This window comes from Pan paniscus, chromosome 13, assembly GCF_029289425.2.
Source record: "Pan paniscus chromosome 13, NHGRI_mPanPan1-v2.0_pri, whole genome shotgun sequence".
Taxonomy (NCBI): domain Eukaryota; kingdom Metazoa; phylum Chordata; class Mammalia; order Primates; family Hominidae; genus Pan; species Pan paniscus.
The window spans coordinates 56,428,198-56,452,022 of NC_073262.2; the positions used below are offsets into that span (position 1 = coordinate 56,428,198).

A 23,825-nucleotide genomic window follows, 5' to 3' on the forward strand; every position below is an offset into this window, starting at 1 on the left:
GAATGAGGGAAGAGCGGTGTCTGTAATTTGAGACTGTTTTCTCTACCTCTTCAGTACCTCTTTCAGTGATATGAAGTTAAAACCAACTACGATTGCTCATCTGACTTTTTGTTCTTATAAAGGTTTCTGTTCGTTTGTGTTTGTTTGTTTTTTAATGTAGACAGTTGTTAAATTGATATCCTTGTGGTTGAGATGACAGGAGAGGGTTCTCTTCTGCCATCTTGATCCATCCCTCTCGTCTATTTTTAGTTTTTTGAGGAACTCTATACTATTTTCCATAATGGCTGTGCTAATTTGTATTCCTATCAACTGAGTAATCAATTTCCCATTTGTCCACATCCTGGCCAACACTGTTATCTTTCATCTTTTTCAATATATGCATTCTGACAGGTACTAGATAATAGCTTACGGTTTTAATGGGCATTTCTCTAATGATTAGTGATGTTGAGCATTTTTTAATTTATCCATTGACCTCTTGAATGTTTTCTTTTGAAAAATACCTATTCAGGTCCTTTGTCCAGTTTTAAATAATGTTGTTTTCTTTCTATAGAGTGTTTTGAGTTACTTATATATTTTGTATATTAACCCCTTATCTGATGCATGGCTTTCAGAAATGTTTCCTGAATCTGTAGTTTGTCTCTTCACTCTGTTAATTATTTCTTTTGTGGTGTATTTTATTTTTTTCTTTAACTAGACTACATTATTGTGGTTGGTTATTTAAAATATCTCCTTCAACATACTTACTAGTCCTCCAAGATATCATTAAAATAAGTACCCAAATCTTTATCTCGAACATACCCTCCTCACCAGGCAAAAAGTAATGGACATTTTCTGTAGTCTTAAGTGATTATTCCTGATTAATGTTTATGCCATATTGATTTTGCAAGAAGTTACTTCTGTCATTCTCCGCAACATTTTCAACAAATAATGCCATTAAGCAGCCTTGGAAAAATATATTCCTATAAAAGTCTTTCATCTGTAAGGTAAAAATAACTTATAAGATTATATAGTATAATTGAAGAAGTCTTGTAAGTACACATTATGTCTTTCTTACCTTCTCTGATTTGATTGGGAAATAAATAGCATTTAAGCATGCAATAAAAAAGATGGTCTTCAGAGAGCAATTATGTATAAGATCACACTTATGAATACTATACTATGATCAATTTAATATCTTTTGTGGAAAAGTCAATTATTAAAATAAGCATTTTACCTTATTTAGATTAAAAAGAGAAAAATGCTTTGGTGACAAAGAAAACATATTTATAAACCAAGCAAATAAATATGGGAATATAAGTGCTTATAAGTTGTGCTTTGCTCTGTTAAATGAACCATTTAAAGGAGACAGAACTAGTTGCCATAGCTATTTTATAAAATCAGACATCGATTTCAGTTTACTTTTGTATCCTTGTAGTAGAACTTAATAAGACCAGTAACTCACATTTTATCAGTTCAATTGATTGAAACTGGATTTTTGCTTTTAAATCACATGTTAAGATTGCAAAGAGATGAAACTTGCTTCAAATACCTTATTTTATTTCTACTCATGTTGGACATGAGTGCCTTTATCTTTTAATTATGAGAAACATTTTTCTTTTTTTTGTTTTTCAACATCCTTTCTGCTTTCCAGGTTTACCATTTTAGAATGTACCATTGACTAGACTTTCCATTCCAAACTAGTATCTTCAAAATACTCAGTGAAATTTATCAGTTCTGTATCTTCAGGAAATACAGCTGGGCCTTCCTTGGCCAAAATGTAAACTATCTGCTCCAGTTCTCTAGGCTTTTTTTTCTATTATCCTATTTTTTTCCAGGTGTTTTTGTTTGTTTGTTTTCTCACCTAACCAGTATACCTTTCACCCACTAAACACTTGTGTCACAAATATAGAATCTCTTCCTTTTTTAGACAGTATTTTTTAAAGAACATTTATTTATTTTTGTTAGCTATTGACAAATTATAATTGTATGCACTTATGGAGTACAAAGTGATGCTATAATATTTGTATACAATATGGAATGATTGAATTGAGCTAATTAACATAACCATCACCTCAAAAATTATTTATTTCTCCTGTCTAAATGAAACACTGTACTCTTTTATCAATATCCACCTATTACCCTCCCCCACAGTCGCTGGTTTCTGGTAACCACAGTTCTGCTTTCTTCCGTGTTAGCTTCTTAGCTTCCACATACAAGAACATGTGGCCTTTGTCTTTCTATAGCTGGCTTATTTTACTTAGCATAATGTCCTCCACACTCATATATGTTGTTTCAAATGATATAATTTCCCTCTTTGTAAAGGCTGAATAGAATTTCATTCTGTGTATATACTACGTTTTTGTCCATTAATTGACTGATGAAGGTTTATTCCAAAACTTGACAATTATAAATAAAGCTACAATAAACATGGAAGTGCAGGCATCTCCTTGACATACTGATTTCAAATCCTTTAGATATACTAGTGAAATTGTATTTTTACTTTTTTCAGGAACCTCCATACAGTGTTCACCAATGGTTGTACCAAATTACATTCCCAACAATAGTCTAGTAGGGTTCTCTTTCTCCACACCCTCCCCTACACTTGTTATCTTTCATCTTTTTGATAATAGCTATCCTGATAAGTGTAAGGACATACCTCATTGTTTTAATATGCATTTCCCCAATGATTAGAGATGTCGAACATTTTTTAAATGTATCTGTCGGCCATTTGAATGTCTTCTTTTAAGAAATATCTGCTCTGATCATTTGCCCATTTTTTTAATCAGGTTATTTGTTTGCTTTCTATTGAATTGTTTGCATTTCATATATATTTTGAATATTAACTCCTTATTAGATGTATGGCTTGCAAATATTTTCTCTCAATTCATAGGCTGCATCTTCATTCTGTTAATTTTTTTCTTTACCCTACAGAAGTTTTAAGTGTGGTATAATCCTATTTCTCTATTTTTGGTTTTGTTCCCTGAGCTATCATGGTCAAATGTAAAACATTGTCCAGACAATTATTGTATAGTTTTCCCCTGTTCTTTTTCTCTTTTAGTAGTTTTACAGTTTCACTTTTTACATCAATTTTTAACCCATTTTGAGTCGCTTTTGTATATGGCATGAGATGAGGGTTCAATTTTATTCTTTTGCATGTGAATACCCAAATTTCCCCATATCCTTTATTGAAGAGACTGTCTTTTTTCTATATTGTGTTTTAGACACCTTTATCAAAAATCAATTGACAGTAAATAAATGGGGTTTTTTTTTTGGCTCTCTATTCTGTTCCATTGGTTGATGGATGTGTCTATTCTTATGCCAGTACCATGCCGTTTTAATTACTATCATTTTGTAATATATTTTGAATTCAGATAGTGTAATGCCTCCAGCTTTGTTTGTTTCGGTGTGCAAGATTGTCTTGGAAATTTGTACTTTTTTGTGGTTTTATAGAAATTTTAGTTATTTTTCCATTTCTGTGAAAAATGAATTTACATTTCGGTAGAATTTTCATCAATATGTAGATCACTTTGAGAAATAGGGACAGTTTGTTTATTTATTTATCTACTGAGACAGAGTCTCACTTTGTCACCCAGGCTGGAGTGCAATGGCATGATCTTGGCTCACTGCAACCTCCACCTCCCAGGTTCAAGCAATTCTGGTGCCTCAGTGTCCCAAGTAGCTGGGATTACAGGCCTGTGCGCCACACCCAGCTAATTTTTTGTTATTTTAGTAGAGACAGGGTTTAATATGTTGGCAAGCCTGGTCTTGAACTCCTGTGCTCAAGTGATCCACCCATGTCAGCCTCCCAAAGTGCTGGGATTACAGGCATGAGCCACCACACCTGGCTAATAGTGACATTTTAACAATATTAATTCTTCCAACTTGTGAACATAAAATATCTTTACATTTACTTGTGTCATCAATTTCTTTCATCAAAGCTTTGAAATTTTTAGTGTGCAAATCCTTCACATCCTTGGTTAAATGTATTTCTAAGCACTTTTTATTCTTAGTAGCTGCTGTAAATGAAATATATTTCTTCATTTCTGTTTCAGATTGTTCATTGTTAGTGCATAGAAACACTACTGACTTTTATATGTTGATTTTTTTATCCTGCAACTTTACTATATTCATTTATTAGTTCTAACAGTTTTTTTTGGAGTCTTTAGGTTTTCATACATAAGATCATGTCATCACCAAACATGAACAATTTTCTTAATCTTTTCCCGTTTTGAAGTATTTTATTTGTTTCTCTTACCTAATTGTTCTGGCAAGGAGCGCTATAGTCACTTTCAGTACTATAGTGAAGAGGTGAAATTAGACATTCATGTCTTGTTTCTGATCTTATAGGGAAAGTTGCCATTGTTTTCATCATTAAGTATAATGTTAGCTGTGGCTTGTCATGCATGGCTTTCATTGTGTTGAGGTACATTCCTTCTATAGCTAATCCATTGGGAGATTTTATCATGAAAGGATGCTGAATTTTGTCAAATGCTTTTTCTGCCTCTAATGAGATTGATCATATGGTTTTTGCCCTTCATTCTATTAATGAGGTATATCATTCTTATAAATTTGGATTATGTTGAATCATCCTTGCATCCCTGTGATAAATTCTATGTGATCATATTAAATGATTAAATGATTCATTTAATACACTGTTGATTAGATATTGCTAACATTTTGTTCGGGATTTTTGCATTTATTTTCATTTGGGATATTGGCCTGTAATTGTTTTTCTTATAATGTCGTTGTCTGGCTTTGGTACCAGGATGATTCTACCCTCATAAAAAAAAAATTGGAAATACTCATTTTTGTAAGAGTTTGAGATGGATTTATATTAGTTCTCCTTTAAGTGGTAGAAATAAGCAAAGCCATCAGATCCTGAACATTTACTTCATGGGAGACTTTATTACTGATTCTCCCTTTAATGGTTATTTTTTATATATTTTCTATTTCTTCATGATTCAGACTGAATAAGTTGTATGTATCTACGAATTTATCCATTTCTTCTAATTTATTTATTGGTTGGCATACAATTATTCAAAGTAATCTCTTATGATTCTTATATAGCTATACTATCAGTTGTAATTTTTCTCTTTTTTCTGACTTTAGTTATTTGAATTGACTCTCTTTTTTGTTAGTCTAGGTGAAGTTTCATTGACTATGTTTATCTTCTCAAAAAACTTATTGATTTCATAGATTTTCTTCTATTGTTTTTCTAGTCTCTATTTGATTTATTTCTTTTCTAACATTTATTTTCTTATTTCTTCTAACTTCGGGCTTAATTTTTTCTTCTTTTTTCTTTTATTTGAGGTGTAACATTAAGTTATTCATTTGAGATTTTTAAATATAGAACTGTTTTTGTTGTATCCCATAAGTTTTGGTATGTTGTGCTTCCATTATTGTTTGTCTTAAGTTTTTAAAAATGTCCCTTTTGATTTCTTCTTGACCCATTGATTATTCAAGAATATGTTGTTTAATTTCCACATATTTGTGAATTTTCCAAGATTTCTTCTGTTTTTGATTTATAATTGCATACACTTGGATTAGAAAAAATATTTGGTATGTTTTCAATTTCTTCAATCTGTTCAGACTTGTTTTGTAGCCTAACATGTAATCTATCCTGGAGAATGTTCCATGTTCCCTTTCAAAGAACATGTATTCTGTTAAATGGAATGTTCTGTATATGTCTATTACATCCGTTTGGTCTAAGGATATTTCAAAGCTAATGTTTTCATATTTATTTTCTGTCTGAATGATTTGTCCATTGTTGAAAGTAGGGAACTGAAATCCTCACTCTGATTGTATTGCATTTGATATCTCCCTTCAGATCCTTTAAGATTTCCCGTACATATTTAGGTGTTCCAACGTTGGGTGTATTATGTATTTACACTTGTTATATCTTCTTGATAGATTTATCCTTAAACATTATGTAATAACCTTCTTTATCTTTTTTTACTGTTTTTGATTTAAAGCCTACTTTAAGTATAGCTAACCTTGGTCTCTCTCTTTTGGTTTTCATTTGCATAGAATATTATTTTTCATCCCCTCACTTTCAGTCTATGTGTGGCCTTAAATGTGAGTTGAGTCTATCTGGGTAGCATAGAGCTGGGTCTTGTTTTTTAAATCAAGTCAGTAATTCTATGTCTTTTTATTGGACAATTTAATTCATTTACATTCAAAGTAATTAGTGATAGGTAAGAACCTACTACTACCATTTTGTAATTTATTTTCTGCTTTTTTGAGCTTTTATATTTGTTTACTTATTATTTAATTTTAAAAACATTATTATAATTGAGTACTAAAACAAAAACAATAGCAGGTAGTGAACACATTATGATTACAATCCTTCATTCACTCACTACTGCTCATCAAATGCCAGGAGTGAGTGTTACTCACTGGTCCGTTTATGAAGTTTGGCAGTGAACACCACCTCTGGGATGATGTTTATCATCCTCACATGTTTCTCCATTGTAATAGTGCTGTTTTTCCTGATTTGAATCAAAGTACACTAGTTCTAACTTGATCCATTTCATCAATCTCTTCTATTTCCTTCCTGTCAGGTAGGAGTTTACCCAACTAAGAGAGCTTATCATGAGACAGAAAACCATTCTCAGGAAAGTTTACCTTGAATTTGATGATTAGGTGATGCTTTTCATATGGTCTATGAAAAACTGGCATGACTTCATTTAGCACACATTTGATATCTCCATATTTGACAATGTGACCTGGGTGAGAGGTGATGACTATAGTTCAGTAGTCAAGAGTGGATATTGGTTTTTGGAAACCACACAACATTTTAACCAGCTGTCTGTCCATAGACATAAACTAGTCTTCTTGTCAAGTAAAAACAGCATGGTCCTTTTCATCTAACTCAATGATAATATCTCCTGGCTCCAATCCTGGTTCTTTGTCTCTTTCACCATGAAATGTTATCTTCTGGCCATATTTCATGTCTTTGTCAACATGAACTTCTAGAATCTTTTCCCCTCAAACTATCCTTCTTCCATTTCAGTGTTTACATCTGTCTTTAGGACTGATTCATTCTCCATGACCGTGGCACTCCATGCATGCATAGAGACTAAGTATGCTGAACCATCCCAGGCCCTATTGCATGAATTCTCATTTACAGTCCAGTAACTTGGCAACTGGGACAACACTATACTTCTCTCCTCTTTTTTTCCCCACTTCTGTCTTCACATTAGTCACAAATTACATTCTTGTGAAGTACCAATTTTCTTGTTGTACCATCACATACATTTTTAAAGGTTTTTGAGAGCTGATGCACAACAATGTTACTCCTCTTTTCTCTCTGCATTCTTCTTCCTCCATAAATAATTATATTGAAGATGTCCATAGGGGACCCAGAACTGCCACTTGCTCAGCCCTCTTATTTACCTGTTATCTTCCTTTGTTATACAATTCCCTTTTTGTGGCATCAGAAATAACTTTTTAAACTTGAGAAATCTGTTTAAACTTCTCTCCATTTGGATTTTTATCAGGGTGGTACTTCAAGGCCAGTTTCCTATAAGCCTTTTTCAGTTCTTCCTTAGTGGTACTTTGTTTGACCCTCCAAAAATCATGGAAACTGGTTTATTTCACCATTTTCTACAGCTAGTGAGTAGGATGAGGCCAGTGTGAGAAAGCGGAAAGGACTGTAGTAACTTTTTGAAGCTCGGGCAGTTTCCACTTCTCTACATCTCACTGAGTGTTCTGGAAAGTTCGGCCCAGTGAACTGAAGCCCTTGTCTTTTGTCTTCTGCTTGTGTTTTATATACATTTTTTCTTCCTCTATTGCCATCATCATTTGTGACTTAATGGTTTTCTGTAGTGAATTGTTTATATTTATATTTTAAAAATCTAGTATAGATATTTGTCTTTTTGTTATAAGACTTACATAAAACATAATTATAACAAACTATTTTAAGCTGATAACAATTTAACTTTGATTGCATTTGCTTTTGTAGAGTTACAAAACTCTACACTTTTATTATGCCCACATTTTATGTTTTTGATGTCAAAATTTAAATTATTATATAATTTGTATTCCTTGAAAATTAAATTTTACCTATTGTTGTTTTGGTGTATTTTTATTAATTATCATACTGAGATAAAACTGGTTTAAACATCACCATATCAGAGTATATTGAATATGATTCTGTATTTCTTCTACCATGAATTTTTATGCTTTTGTATGTTTAAGTTAATAATTAGTGGTCTTGGTGCATTTTAAAGAAGGTCCTCTAGTCATTCCGGTAGGTCAGGCCTAGTGTTAGTGAACTATCTTAGTGATATGATTTGGCTGTGTCTTCACCCAAATCTCACCTTGAATTGTAATAATCCCCATGTGTCAAGAGCAGGGCCAGGTGGAGATAATTGAATCATGGGGGCAGTTTTCCCCATACTGTTGTCATGATAGTGAATAAGTCTTATGAGATCTGATTGTTTTATAAATGGGAGTTTCCCTGCCCAAGCTCTCTTGCCTGCCACCATGTAAGACGTGATTTTGCTCCTCCTTTGCCTTCTGCCATGATTGTGAGGCCTCCCCAGCCATGTGGAACTGTGAGTCAACTAAATCTCTTTCCTTTATAAATTACCCAGTCCCTCATATGTCTTTATTAGCAGCATGAGAACAGACTAATACAGTAAATTGGTACCAGGAACTAGTGGGGTACTGCTATAAGGATACCCAAAAATGGGGAAGAGACTTTGGAATTGGGTAACAGGAAGAGGTTGGAATACATCAGAGGGCTTAGAAGAAGGTAGGAAAATGTGGGAAAGTTTAGAGCTTTCTAGAGACTTGGAGGGCTCAGAAGAGGAGAGGAAGATGTGGGAAAGTTTGGAACTTCCTAGAGACTTGGAGGGCTCAGAAGAACAGAGGAAGATATGGGAAAGTTTGGAACTTCCTAGAGACTTGGAGGGCTCAGAAGAACAGAGGAAGATGTGGGAAAGTTTGGAACTTCCTACAGACTTGTTGAATGCCTTTGACCAAAATGCTGATAGTGATATGGACAATGAAGTCCAGGCTGAGGTGTTCTCAGATGGAGATGAGGAACTTGTTGGGAACTGAAGTAAAGGTCACTGTTGCTGTGCGTAGAGATCGGTGGCATTTTTCCCATGCCCTACAAGTCTGTGGGACTTTGAACTTGAGAGAGATGATTTAGGGTATCTGGTGGGAGAAATTTCTGAGCAGCAGATCATTCAAAAAAAGCAGAGGCTGGGCATGGTGGCTCACACCTGTAATCCCAGCACTTTGGGAGGCCAAGGAGGGCAGATCAACTGAGATTAGGAGTTCAAGACTAGCCTGACCAACATGGAGAAACCCCATTTCTAATAAAAATACAAAATTAGCCAGGCATGTTGGCACATGCCTGTAATCCCAACTACTCAGGAGGCTGAGGCAGGAGAATTGCTGGAATCTGGGAGGTGGAGGTTGCAGTGAGCCAAGATTGCACCATTGCACTACAGCCTGGGCTACAAGAGCAAAACTCCATCTCCAAAAAAAAAAGCAGAGCATAAAAGATGAAAGTTGGAAAAATTTGCAGCCTGACGATGTGATAGAAAAGAAAACCCCATTTTCAGGGGAGAAATTCAAGCTGGCTGCAGAAATTGGCATAAGTAAGGAAGAGCCAAATGTTAATCACCATGACAATGGGGAAAATGTCTCCAGGCCATGTCAGAGACCTTCACCTGTAGCCCCTCCCATCATAGGTCCAGAGGCCTTGAAGTAATAAATGGTTTTGTGGGCTAGGCCCAGGGCCCCCTGCTGTGTGCAGCCCAGGGACTTGGTGCCCTGAATCCCAACTGCCTCACATCCAGCCATAGCAAAAAGGGGCCAAGTATGGCTCAGGCCATTGCTTCAGAGGGTGCAGGTGCAAGACCCATGCCTTGGCAGATTACACCTGGTGTTGGGCCTGCAGGTGCACAGAAGTCAAGAATTGAGGTTTGGAAAACTCCACCTAGCGTGCAGAAGATGTATGGAAATGCCTGGATGTCCAGGCAGAGATGTGCTGCGGGGACGGAGTCCTCATGAAAAATCTTTGTGAGGGCAGTGCAGAAGGGAAAGTGGGGTGGGAGCCCCCACACAGGGTCCCCATTGGTGCACTGCCTAGTGGAGCTGTGAGAAGAGGGCCACTGTCCTCCAGACCCCAGAATGGTAGAGCCACTGACAGCTTTCACTGCACCTGGAAAAGCTGCAGACAACGCCAGCCTGTGAAAGCAGCTGGGAGGGGACTGTACTCTGCAAAGCCACAGGGGTGGCACTGCCTAAGCCCATGGGAGCCCAACTCTTGCACCAGCGTGACCTGGATGTGAGACATAGAGTCAAAGTAGATCATTTTGGAACTGTAAGGTGTAATGACTGCCCTATTGGATTTTGGACTTGCATGGGACCTGTAGCCCCTTCATTTTGGCCAATTTCTCCTATTTGAAACATGTGTAATTACCCAATGCCTGTACCCCAATTGTATCTAGGAAGTAAGTAACTTGCTTTTGATTTTACAGGCTCATAGGCAGAAGGGACTTGCCTCGTGTCAGATGAGACTTTGGACTGTGGACTTTTGAGTTAATGTTGAAATGAGATAAGACTTTGGGGGACTGTTGGGAAGGCATGATTGTGTTTTTAAATATGAAAAGGGACATGAAATTTGGGAGGAGTCAGGGGCAGAATGATATGGTTAGGCTGTGTCCTCATCCAAATCTCACCTTGAATTGTAATAATCCCCTCATGTCCAGGGTGGGGCCAAATAGAGATAATTGAATCACAGGGGCGGTTTCCTCCATATTGTTCTAATTGTAGTCAGTAAGTCTCATGAGAGCTGATGGTTTTATAAATGGGAGTCCCCCTTCACAAATTCTCTTGATTGCCACCACGTAAGATGTGACTTTGCTCCTCCTTTACCTTCTGCCGTAATTGTGAGGCCTCCCCAAGCGTGTGGAACTGTGAGTCAATTAAACCACTTTACTTTATAAATTATCCAATCTCAGTTATGTCTTTATTAGCAGCATGAGAACAGACTAATACACTTAGCTTTTGTTTATCTGGACGTCTTTATTTTTGTCTTATTTCTGAAAGACAACTTTGTTGGATAAAATATTCTTGGTTGGCATGTGTTTTTTTTTTTTTCCTTTAGCAGTTTGAATATATTACTTCAGTCTTGCCTGGGCTCTGAGGTTTCTGCTGAACCATTCTCTTATAGCCATATTGGGACTGTTTTCTATGTGATATGTTCCTTATCTCTTGCTATTTTCATAACTTTTTTCTATGTCTTTGACGTTTGATAGTTTGATTATTACGTCCCATGACAATCTCCTCTTTTGGTTGAATTTAACTGGAGAATTTGGGGATTCTTGCGCATAGTTGTTGGCATTGTTACTTAGATTTGGGAAAATTTTAGCTATTATTTCTTTAAACATGTTTTCTGGCCCTTTTATCCATCTTCTCCTTCTTAAAATTCTATTATGCATGGATTAGGCCTCTTGATGATGTTCAGTAATTTTCACAGACTTTCTTCATTCTTATTTTTTTCTTGGCTTATTTTACTGGTTAATTTCAGATATTCTGTCTTCTAACTTACTAATTCTTTTCTCTGTCTGATCAAGCCTGTTGAAGCTTTCTATTGCACTTTTTCTTACATCCATTATATTCTTTATCTCTAGGATTTCTATTTGTTAGTTTTTTTAATGTTTAAAATTTCTTTGTTAGTGTTCTCATTTTGTTCATTTATTACTTTCAAATTTCACTTAATATTTTATTATTTTTACATGTATTCTTGAAGTTAATTAAACTTATTTAAGAGGATTATTCTTAATTCTTTGTCTGCCACTTCATAGAACTCCATTTCTTTAGAGTCCATTATTGGAGTTTTCTTATTTCTTTTCACTTTTTTATTTACTTTATTGTTAAATTTCTCTTACTGTTTTCTAAATGTAGTTTAGATTTATGGGATACATGTGCAGGCTTTTTTACATAGGTATATTGTGTACTGATGGGGATTGGGCTTCTGGTACATTCGTTAACCAAATTTTGAACATTGTATCCAAAAGGTAATTTTTCAAAACTCACCCCATATCTATTACTTTGGAGTCCCTAGTGTCTATTTTTCTAACTATTTATCTATCTATCCATGTATACCCATTGTTTTGCATCCACTTATAAGTGAGAACATGAGGTATTTGGTTTTCTGTTTCTGCATTATTTTGCTTAGAGTAATGGCCTCTAGCTCTATCCATGTTGCTGCAAAGGACATGATTTTATTCTTTTTATGGCTGGGGAGTATTCCATGGTGTATAGATACAATATTTTCTTTATCCAATCAATCTTTGATAGACACTTAGTTGGCTTAATGACTTCACTATTGTAAGTTGTACTGCAATGAATGTATGAGTGCAGATGCCTTTTAATATAATTATTTCTCTTCTTTTAGGTGCATACACACTCATAGGTTTGCTGGGTCAAATAGGAGTTATATTTTTAGTTCTACAAAAAATCTCTGTACTGTTTTCCATAGAAGTTGAACTTATTTACATTCCCACGAACAGTATGTGAATGTTCCCTTTACTCCACATCCATAACAACATATGCTGTCTTTTTACAGTTTAGCAATAGCCATTTTGAATGGCTTTACATGATATTTCATTGTGGACTTAATTTGCATTTATCTGATCATTACTGATGTTGAGCATATTTTTATATGTTTGTTAGCCACTTGTATGTCTTCCTTTGAAAATAGTGTAGTTCATGTTCTTTGCTCACTTTTTAATGGTTTTTTTTTTTTCCCTGTTTAGTTGTTTCAGTTCCTTGTGGATTCTGGATATTAGTTCCTTGTCAAATGTATAGTTTGCAAATATTTTCTCTGATTATTTAAGTGGTCTATTTACTCTGTTGATAATTTCTTTTGCTGTGCAGACACTTTTTGGTTTAATTAAATCCCATTTGTCTATTTTTGTTTTTGTTGCATTTGCTTGTAGGGTGTCATCATAAATTTTTTGTCTAGGTTAATGCCCAGAAGAGTTTTTCCTAGTTTTTCTTCTATGATTTTTATAGTTTCAGGTCTTACTTTTAAGTCTTTAATATTCAATTTTGTTTATCCATTCAAAACACCAACAACTGAGTCCAAGAAATTATTTGTTATAATTTTGAGTTTTCTGAATTGATTAAGACTTGCTTTATGGCCAAGTATACGGTTAATTTTGGAGAATGTTCCATGCACAGATGAAAAGAACGTATATTCTGTGGTCATTGGATGCAGTGTTGCATAAAGGTCTTATAGGTACATTTGCTCTATAGTCCAGTTTACATCCAGAATGTCACTGTTGATTTTCGGCCTTGATGATCTGTGTAGTGATGTCACTGGGGTGTTGAAGTCCTGTACTATTATTGTATTGCTATCAGTTTGTTTTCTTAGGTCTAGCAGTATTTGTTTTTTGAATCTGGGTGCCCCAGTATTAGATGCATACATATTTACAATAGTTAAATCTTCTTGTTCTATTGAAACGTTTATCATTATATAATGCATTCTTTGGTGTGTTTTTACTATTATTTAAAATCTGGGACAGGCACAGTGGCTCACGCCTGTAATCCCAGCACTTTGGGAGGCCAAGGGGGACAGATCATGAGGTCAGGAGATTGAGACCAGCCTGGCTAACACACGGTGAAACCCCATCTCTACTAAAAATACAAAAAATTAGCTGGGCATGGTGGCGGGCACCTGTAGTCCCAACTACTCGGGAGGCTGAGGCAGGAAAATGGTGTGAACCCAGGAGGCGGAGCTTACAGTGAGCCGAGATCGCGCCACTGCACTCCAGCCTTTGTGACAGAGCAAGACTCCATCTAAATAAAATAAATAAAAAATAAAATCTGTTTTATCTAATGTAAGGGTGGCTACTCTGGCTCATTTCTGTTCTTCGTTTGTGTTATATATATATTTTCTATCCTTTTACTTTGAATCTGTAGCTGTCTTTAGTCATTACGCCTGTCTCTTGTATACAGCAAATGGTGGAGACTTATTTTTTAACCCAACTTGCCACTCTGTATTTGTTAGGAGTATTGAGGCCATTTACATTCCAGGTTAATATTATTATGTGGGATTTTGTTCTTGTCATAGTGTTGTTAGCTAGCTGTTTTGGCATTTCAGTTGTATGTAATGTTTTCTAGGATTTGTAATTTTTGTACTTAAGTGTTATTTTATGATGGTGAATACTATCCCTTCATTTCCATCTTTACAACCTCTCTGAGCCAGTCAAGTAGTGACAAATGCCCTTAGCTTTTGTTTGTCTGGAAAAGACTTTATTTATTTTTCATTTATGAAGGTTAGTGTGGCAGGATACAAAGCTGTTGGCTAGCTTCCCCCTCCCCCACCCCAGTGCTAAAAATGACCTCCTAAGCTCTTCTGGCTTACAGAGTTTCTGCTGATAAATCTGTTATTAGTCTGATAGAATTTCCTTTACAGATGATGCTTCTCTATTGCCACTCTTAGCATTTTTTCCTTCCTGTTGACTTTGGATAGTTTGATTATCATATGCCTTGGTGTGGTTCTTCTTGGATTGTATCTTTTAGGAGTTCTCTGAGCTTCTTGTGTCTGAATATTTAAATATTTCCAAAAGCCAAGAGATTTTTCCTGAATTATTTTCTAAAATATATCTTCCATACTTTTTTGCTTTTTTCTTCCTCTCCCTCTGGAATACGTATAACTCATAAGTTTGAACACTTTACACAGTCCCATATTTCTCAAAGGATTTGCTCAGTTTTTAAAATTCTTATTCATTTTTGTCTGAGTTAATTCAAAATGCCTCTCTTTCAGCTCTGAAATTCTTTCACTCAATTTAGCCTATTGTTAAATATTTCAATTGTATTTTGTAATTCCTTTAATGGATTTTTCATTTCTAGTTCTGTTTAGTCTTTTTGTAATGATGTCAATCTCTTCTTTATATTCTGAATTGCTATTGTGATCTATTTGTGTTGCTTTTCAGCTTTCTCTTTGATCTCATTTAGCTTCTTTAAAATGAACATTTTGAGTTTTTTATGTGGTATTTCAAACATTTCATTTTGGTTAAGATCCATTGCTGGAGAGTTAATGTAGTGCCTTGAGGGCAGTGTGACACTTTGGTTTTTTCCTACTTTTAGAGTTCCCACCCCCCCACCCCCACCCCGGCTTTTTCTCCTCTGGATAATTTATCTCCCCTTATTTTTTGAGTTATATTTCATTTGGATGAAATTTCCCACCCTACCCCTCATTGTGGAGGTGGCTATAATGTATGTTGTCTACGGTCCTTTGACTTTGGTCTGGTTGCTTTCAGTGACCAAGAGTCTGTTTTTAAGTTCCTTGGTTATAGATAGCCCTTTTATAGTGCCTTTTCTAAATTCTGGTTGTAGTAGTCATGTTCTAGGCATATGAGCAGGTTCACTGGCACCTATGAGGCTGAAGTGATATTGGTATCAGGAAGCTTATCTTGCTACCCAGTGCTATGCACTGGTGTTGAAAGATTTCCTATTGTGTTATGCTGTTTCTCCTCGAGGCCAGTGGGTGGTGCTCATGGGTAAGAGCCAGAGAACTTCTCCAAGTAAACAAGGATCAAGTATATATTCATTTGCATCAAGGATCAAGTATATACCCATCTACATCATCAGTCACAGCTGATACACATAGGTATGTATACTTATTCCTTGTTTACTGGGAGAAATTTTCTATTGTCTCAGACAATGGGCTGATCTGTATAATGCACAGTAGTCTGAGCTCCGTGCTCAGCCCTGGAGGGAAGGACCAAGATGACTGGGGCAGAGCTGGGCAGACCCACCTACAGGTTCCCAAATGGTAGGCATAGGCATCATCTTTGAGGTGTGGTCTTGTGGATAGCCATCAAGCACCTAGAGGTGTGCCTAGGCATGGAATTGGAAGACCCACATTGCCCTAAGTTCTCTGCATGGGAAGGGGGTGGCCTAAACTTCTAATCTAGAAGAGTTGGTGATCCAGACACCTGGAGATATGTCTGGGTGTCAAGCAGAAAGAACACCACTGCACTAACATCTCTGCAACTGAAAGGAAAGGTGGCTCAGGCTCCTAATCCATGCAAGTAGATGTGCCTAATACATGGAAATATGCCCCAGCAATGATTGGAAAAACTGCTGTTACATGGGCTTTACAAGGGATGGGAGAAAGTACTTAAGTTCCTAATCTGGTTGGGGGGCAGATGTGTCTCAAGGTGGGTGATATGCCCAGGGAAGGAGCAGAGAAACTGCCACCACAACAAGATCTTTGTATAGGAAGGTCAGGGCAGCTCAAATACCTAATATGTGAGAGTGACTGTGCTAAATGCTTGGAGTTACATCCAGGTGTGGAGCAGAAGAAGTGCCACTGCACCAAGTCCTTTGCATGGGAAGGAAATGGTACCTCAGGCTCCTATTCCAGGAAGGTAGGTATACCAAAAACCTGGAGATATATCCAGGTGTGGAGCAAAAAGTTTACCTTTGCACCAAGATTTCTGCAAAGGGGATTGTGTAGTCTGCTAATCTAGGGTGGCTCAGTCTCCCAATCCAGGTGAGTGTTTACTTCGATTGCCTGGAAATGTGTCCCTCTGTGAGAAGGGAAGTTATTACTGCTACAAAAAAGATTTTGTAGGAAAAAGGAGGGGCACCTCAGGCTGATAATCCAGGTGAGCAGGTGTGTGCTGAATGCCTGGAAATATGTCTAGGCATAAAGCGGAGAGGACTCCAGTGCCCCAAAATCTCTGCACAGAAAAAGAGCAAAAACTTACTAATCAAGTGAGTGGGTGATCCAAATGCCTGGGAATATGCCTGGGTGTGAGGTGGAGAGAGGTTCACTGCACACAGATGCAAGAGAAGGATGGGTTGGACCATACTCCCAATTCAGGTGAGCAGGACTAGAGTCTGTCTGGCTCTTGCTCCTCAAGACTGGTGGGGCATTCTACCCTGGTTGACCAAGGGAGCAGTCCAGGGCACCCAGCAATGGCATATGTAGGCTGGTTCCAAGTCACAAATCTGTCTCTGGCTGCAAATTCCAGATTAAGTCTTGGCTTGAGCAACTCTTCTTGCTGCAGTCTTGTGGCTGGAGAGAGCTGATTCCAGTGCTTACCACTGAGGTGCTCTCCACACTTGCCATTCAATTCTGGCTGTGAGCATTATTCCTCCGTTGCAGAGCAACTACTCCAATCTCTGGCCCTTGACCAAAATGCCTGCAGTGGCTGCCGCTTCCAGGTTACCAAACAACGACTGATGTTCTATAAGCCTGAATTGAAAATGATTTCCTCCTTTCAGTTCTGGGCATCGGAAAATGCCTACAGCTTTTCCCAATATCTTTTCCTCTGTCTGTCTCCTCAAGTTTTCTCCAGGGCTTCAGAGGAACTAGGTGCTCTCTCTTGGCCTGGGTTGCATGGAACCCGAGTGGGAAGGTGAATCACAGCAGGAGACTCTGCTTCCTCATGTACTGGTGCTTCTCTCACTTTTATCAGCTGAATGCCATCATGGGGCTGCTTGCCCACTTTCTCCTCCCTGCGATCTGGGTTGTTGCTCACTATTCCAGTGAATTCTCATTTTCCTTCTTGAATTAAAGCTCAAAGAGTTTATCTTTATGCACTGTTTTGCTATTTCCAAGCGGCTGAGACATGCTAAAAGCCTCCAGTACGCCATCCTGGGGAAAAAAAGGTTTTATTAGCTTTTTCTGGAGCTGTTGTGATCTCCTGATCCCTTATAGTCTTCACGTCCTTGCAGTAATGTCTACATTCGTAGAGACAGCCACTCCTCTGGCTTTTATAGGTATTCTTCTGGCAGAGATAGACCTTGCCTATTTAGTCTAGCCTATGATTCTAGATGGGCCAGATGGTAACAACCCTGGGCAGGCAGGGCTTGTTTTAGGCTCTCTACATGGCTGGGCTGCTGCCCCTGCTCTGATTTTAGGTGAGACTGCTCGCTGGACTCTCTCTGCAGTGAAACCACTGGCTGAGCTCTGCAATTGAAGAGAGCTGCAGGGTGGCCACTACAGTTGCCTTTGACTGGGCCAGGCCACAGAATGTGACTCTGCAATTGGCCACAGCTGCTGGATGGCCACTGCAGTTGCCCCTGATTGGATCTGGCCAATCAGATCTCACTGGGTCTGGCCTGGTATTCCTTGACCAGGTGGTACTGCTATTTGATATTTGTAATTGGACAAGGTTGCAGACTGGGCCCTGAAACTAGGCAGAGTCACTGCTTGGGATGGATGGGACCAGTTTCTATGCTCAGTAGAAATGACAGGTTGAGGTTTGCTTCCCTACCTAGTTCGGGTGGGCTTTGAGGCTGAGCTGAAAGCTCCCAGTGTAACAGAACTCGTTCTGGCACTTGCTGTAATGCGCTGTGGCAAGTTGTCTACCTCTCTGGGCAGGTGACATTCTTCATTTATTAAACTAATTCTACTATAGTATTGGATACCAAGTCAGTCACTTGCCACTTTAATTTGAATAGTTTAGATCAGTGAGATTTTTGTAGTATTGTGTATTTGCATTTAAGCTCTATGTGGAATAGAATATAGATGTCCTTTATTGAAGTAATTTTAGATGTCAGGAAGAAAAGATTTCCCCTCTTTTTCTAGGTTTTTTTTCTCTTTCCCTTACTTTTCAAGAGAAGAATGGTTGTCATATCATTTCCAGTCAATGTAATATAAGAGGTTAACCTCTCTGGAGAAAATATTGCCACTTTTATACTTTAATAAGAATATCTGATACAGTTGTAGGAAGAATGGCATCATAATAGGCTGTGGAAGAAAAGGTAGAATGGAGAGATTTTTGAAGACCTCAACTTACATCTAACTCACAGTTGAACAACTATTTATGGTCTCTTTTTAACTTTAACTTTTATCTTATCCCAAGACAATTATATATAGCTCAAATTATAAAACTGACCCTAATCTTAACTCTACCTGCGAATTCAACTCCAACTCTAACCATGAACACTATATTAATGTACACTGATGTGCGTTCATTTATTTCTGACTGATATATATTGATATAATCAATTGATGATTGATTAGAATGAATCATACTTTGCCGATGGGGTATAATTTGAATTTTAACAAACAATTTTTCTGGAAAACTAGTTGAAATACATATTCATGTTTTTATATTATAGAAACTATGGTATATTTACAGCCTTTTAATCATGTATATAAAGAATTTTTATTGATTAAAGTAATCAATAAATGTAATACATCATAAATACTAAATCATAAATATTATCTTGAAAAACTCAAGAGTAAATGCTTAGTAAATATTGCTAGATATTTATGGGCTTATAGGTGATGTTTCTTTTCTCTCTCTCCCTTTTCTCTTTTTTCCATATTTTTCTAATATGTACAAATTAATTTTATAATCAGAAAAATAATAGGAGAAGATGGCATTGCAATTATGAAAAAAGTAGAAGCTAAATTATATATCAGTTGGGTTTTATATAAAGACAGAATGCAGAGTTCAAGTAAATGCAGAGTTTAGTTGATTCATCAAACCGTTTATATGGGTAGAAAATCTATATTTATACTTCCCTATAATCCCTTTGACAAGAAAACTTTTTTTTGGTAAAATTATTCTTGTTGAAATTTAGTCAAGAACAAAGATAGACTGGGCATGATGGCTCACACTTGTAATCATAGAAGTTTGGGAGGCTGAGGCAGGGGGAGTGTTTGAGTCCAAGAGTTCAGACTAGCCTGAGCAACAATGAAACCTCATCTTTACAAACATTTAAAAACAAAACTAAACTAAACAAAAAAACAGGCATGGTGGCATGCACCTGTAATCCTAGTTACTCAAGTAGTTGAGGCAGGAGGATTGCTTGAACCCAGGAGGTCGAGGCTGCAGTGAGCTATCATTATGCCGCTGCGCTCCAACCTGGGAAACAGAATGAGATCCTGTCTCTACAAATTAAAATTACAACAATAATTTCTGGTGTTGTACTTCTGATCAAATACTGCACATGCTCAAGCACATTCTCTGACAGTAGAAAACATCCCAATCATGTGTCATTATTACAGAACTAAAAATTAATTTTTCTGATGCTTTATTATAGAAAGATAAATATTGCCTTAATGACTCAAGAAGTAATGCAAATTTTCCTTTTTTAAGAATAAGTAGATAGGAAAGGATGGGGTAGGGTTTAGAGACAGAGGAGGAGGAAGTTTCTTTACTCTTTAGGACACCTAATATATCACTAAAATAATGTCATACTGACTTATAAAAATAGATCACAAATGCTTTCACTTTCTAAAACTTAGGGCATTCATTTGGATACCATACATTGATAGAAGCAAAACCAAGTCAAATATTAACACAAAATACATTATTAAAAATTTATTCATTTATTAAGTCAACTTTGAAATTTAGTTTTTCAATATATTGCCAGAATTGATATAGAGGTTTCATAATAACTCCTTCCTGCCTCATTCATATGTTGATATATTCTACTTACTTTTCAGATTTCTATTGAGGGCAAAATCCCAAGTTATTAAATGGAAATCAGTCATGTTATCATGCAAACTATTCTCTTACTAAAAATGACTGAAATTTTCTATAAACTTTCTTAATTTTTTTTCATTATAAAAGATACATAATTCCCAAGTAAGATTAGGGACACTAAGTCTAATATCTTTTTCATCACGTACTCAGCTTATGTAATTTTAGTAATCTAATACATGTAAATATAAGTAATATGCCTTTATGCTGCCTTAAAAATATTCAAAGTTGTGCACTTATTTAAGAGCAAGAATCACATCATCTTTCTAGAGCCTTCTTTGGACACAATGCAACACACTGAATAATATTGAATGACTATGTCTTGTATAATTACTAGAAATTAGGTTCACACTAAATATACTGCTCCAAGATTTGTTTGAAATTTTATTCTTTCTTTTTTTAATCTGCTTTCTACTTGTGTCTTTATTAAAACTCTAAGATTATTCATTAGAAACTTTGTCCATAATAAATTATAAAATCACCTTTGAAATTAGGTGGTGACCTTCTCATTGCAAATCCAAGTGAATCAATAGGAAACTTCGAAGAAATATTTTAATGCAGATACTATAATAAACAGTAAGAAAAACCTATTATATCTGTTCAAACACTCTTTTAACTCAGAGATTTGACATAGATGTGAAATATTGTTGTAGAAATAAATCAAAAAACAAATAATGAAATCTGCTGTTTCCTTTGTGGTGCATTTTAAAAAGTGGTTGAAAGTAAACTATTTTTGAAAATTTTATCCAGAATTGTTTTAAAAAACTAAGACACAAAAGAGGGAGAGTTGTTTATGTTTTACCCATCACAGTTGGTTGTGAATACAACTGTACAAGTCTGGTGTTCTTACTCTAACTCAGCTTTGAGAGGCTATAAAATTTCCCTTGAAATGTGTTCAATAAGGCCAAAGAGCACAATGTTTAGATTTCCCTGTTTATCCTTCCCATAGCACCCTAGCTGTCTCCAAGGACAAAACATCTTTGGTGCTTCACTACAGCTATTAAGTTATTTTTTGTAGCTTCAAAATGTCAATTCCAACAAAGCATTAACATCCTAAAGAAGCTTCTTTCAATTTCTCACTTGCCCATGTCTTTCATTCCTGGTGCTATCTACCCCCAAAGATTTTTGAACTAGCTACCTATAAAGCACACATTTATGAAAACATTTGTAAAGTGAATGTTTTTTAAAAAAAGACTGTCACCTTCTATAACAATCTTTGTAGCTTCTCTTCTCTGTGCAGCTCTGACATTTCAGTAATTGCTTCAACCTTAGTGCAGCCGGGCTTTGTGCTTTTCCTAGATGAAACATTTCCTTGACTCCTTATTTTAGAACTTCTCTACTTTGATTATTAAGGCACTAAGTTTCTCTTCCTTGGCCAACGCTGCTTTTAGCCTGTCAACATGTCTGAATCAAGTTTTTCCTCAGTGAACAGGGGAGTCTCATGGTGAAAAGTGGTTCTACCATTTCTTGTCTTTTAAGGCTCGTTCTGGATGAACTAAACATACCTGTGGAAGTGTTTTTCCTGTTTTTTGTTTGTTTGTTTGTTTTGTTTTGTTTTAAATTTGATGAAGTAGATTGACATTTTGTAAAAACTACAAAGCTACTGAAAAGACATAGCTATAATATGCAGATCAGATGTTAGTGTCTTCTTTATGGTTTGTGGATAGTCAAGATTGTTTCAAATTGAAATAAAATCCTGCAAGTGAATGTTGATGTTTGAGGAGGAAATAAGCCAAAACAAAACAAATGAATAAGAAGTCACCTCTATTATCTTTGTTTAGGGCAGCAGACACTTTCGAGTTTTTCTGTTACCTGTTTGAGAGGTGGGATGGGGTGGAAATACAGAAGACTTAGATTCAGTGCATTTCAAAGAGGATGCTATGGTCTGAATGTTTGTGGTCCTCAAAAAGTCATATGTTGAAACTTAATCACCAATGCAATAGTTTAAGGAGGTGGGGCTGTTGGTTGGTGATCAGGTCATGAGGCCTCCATCAATCATTATGGCAGAAAAGAGGCAGCTAGGGGAGTGAACAGACAATTCATTGTGCCCATGTACAAAACTGACACATTTCTCTTCTACTCACATTTTATTGGCCAATGCAGTAATGTCGAAATGGGAAAAGCTCCTTTGTACCCCTCGCAGGGTGTGCAATGGGGGTGTGGCTTGCTTCTTCAGTGCCTCACTGCTCACACCTCTAGGGGAGCATACAGACAGCAGGCTTCGGGGCTTTGAGACCACAGCAGTGTCTAGGGGTGGATGTTTACAGCTCCTGAAGCCCCAGTGGGTGTGTGTTACAGAGTGCTCTTTTAGTTTAGCCATCCGTAGGTGGCTTGGGTTAGTCAGCTCAATTAGACTTTCTACCTTGTTGCAAGGACAGAGGGCTTTCTGTATCCCGGGTTCTTGCCTTGGTGTACTGGAAGAATCAGATCACACATCAGCTTGGAGAATGAGTGCAAGGTTTTATTGAGTGGAAGTAGTTCTCAGCAGATGGGAGAGCCAGAAAGGAGATGATTTTCCCTTGGAGTTGGGCCACTTAGCTGCCCAAGCTCTCCTCCGACTGCCCTGGCCAAACTGCCTTGTTCCACAAGTCAGTGGCCTGCTGGCATGCCAGTGTGCTCCTATGCCGGTGTGCTCCTATCCTGGTGTGCTTCTATGCCGGTGTGTTCCTCTCGATGTCCAGCTGTCTGTGTGTTCCTCTGCTGGTGTGCTCCTCTCGACATCCAGCCACCTATGTGTCTGCCTGCTACAGTCTCAGAGTATTTATAGGCACAGGATGGGGGCATGGCAGGCCAGGGTGGTCCTGGGAAATGCAACATTTGGGCACCAAGGCAGGAGTGCCTGTACTCACCTAGGTTTGTAGGCACAGGCCTGGGGTGGAGCCCTAGCCAGGGACCACGCCCTCCTCTACCCAGTACTTCCCTTCACCCCTTCTCCATCATTTTAAAGAACCATGCCCTTCCCTTCCCAGAACTTCTGTATCAACATGACAGGCTAAATTAAAGAGGTGAGGAAGTGCAATTCTCCATTCATAAGGAGAAGAGATAATGGAAACAGTAGAAATGTCTACATCTTTTATGTAACCTACTAAACTCTATTTACAAGTATCTTATGACTCATAATAGAAGACACTTAATACAAAAATGATCACATTAAAAGACTTTTAGCCCTATTCTCTCTGCTAAATAATTCCAACTCTTCTCAATCTCTATTATAATCTCAACTTCTAAACTTTTTAAAAAATTTGTATAAATTTAAGCAGTACAAGTGCAGTTTTGTTACATGGGTATATTGTGTATTAGTAAAGCCTGGGCTTTTAATGTAACCATCACCCAAATAGTTTTTCTTCATTATTTTTCTGT

The 23,825-nt window shown here is 36.9% G+C and overlaps 1 protein-coding gene and 1 pseudogene across 2 annotated transcripts in view; one reads left to right on the forward strand and one right to left on the reverse strand.

Moving 5' to 3' along the window:
- Positions 1–23,825, forward strand: part of GALNT13 (polypeptide N-acetylgalactosaminyltransferase 13) — a 1,108,472-nt gene that overhangs the window by 414,640 nt on the left and 670,007 nt on the right. The window lies entirely within an intron of this gene.
- On the reverse strand, positions 1,141–7,775 carry LOC117979388 (dnaJ homolog subfamily A member 1-like; annotated as a pseudogene).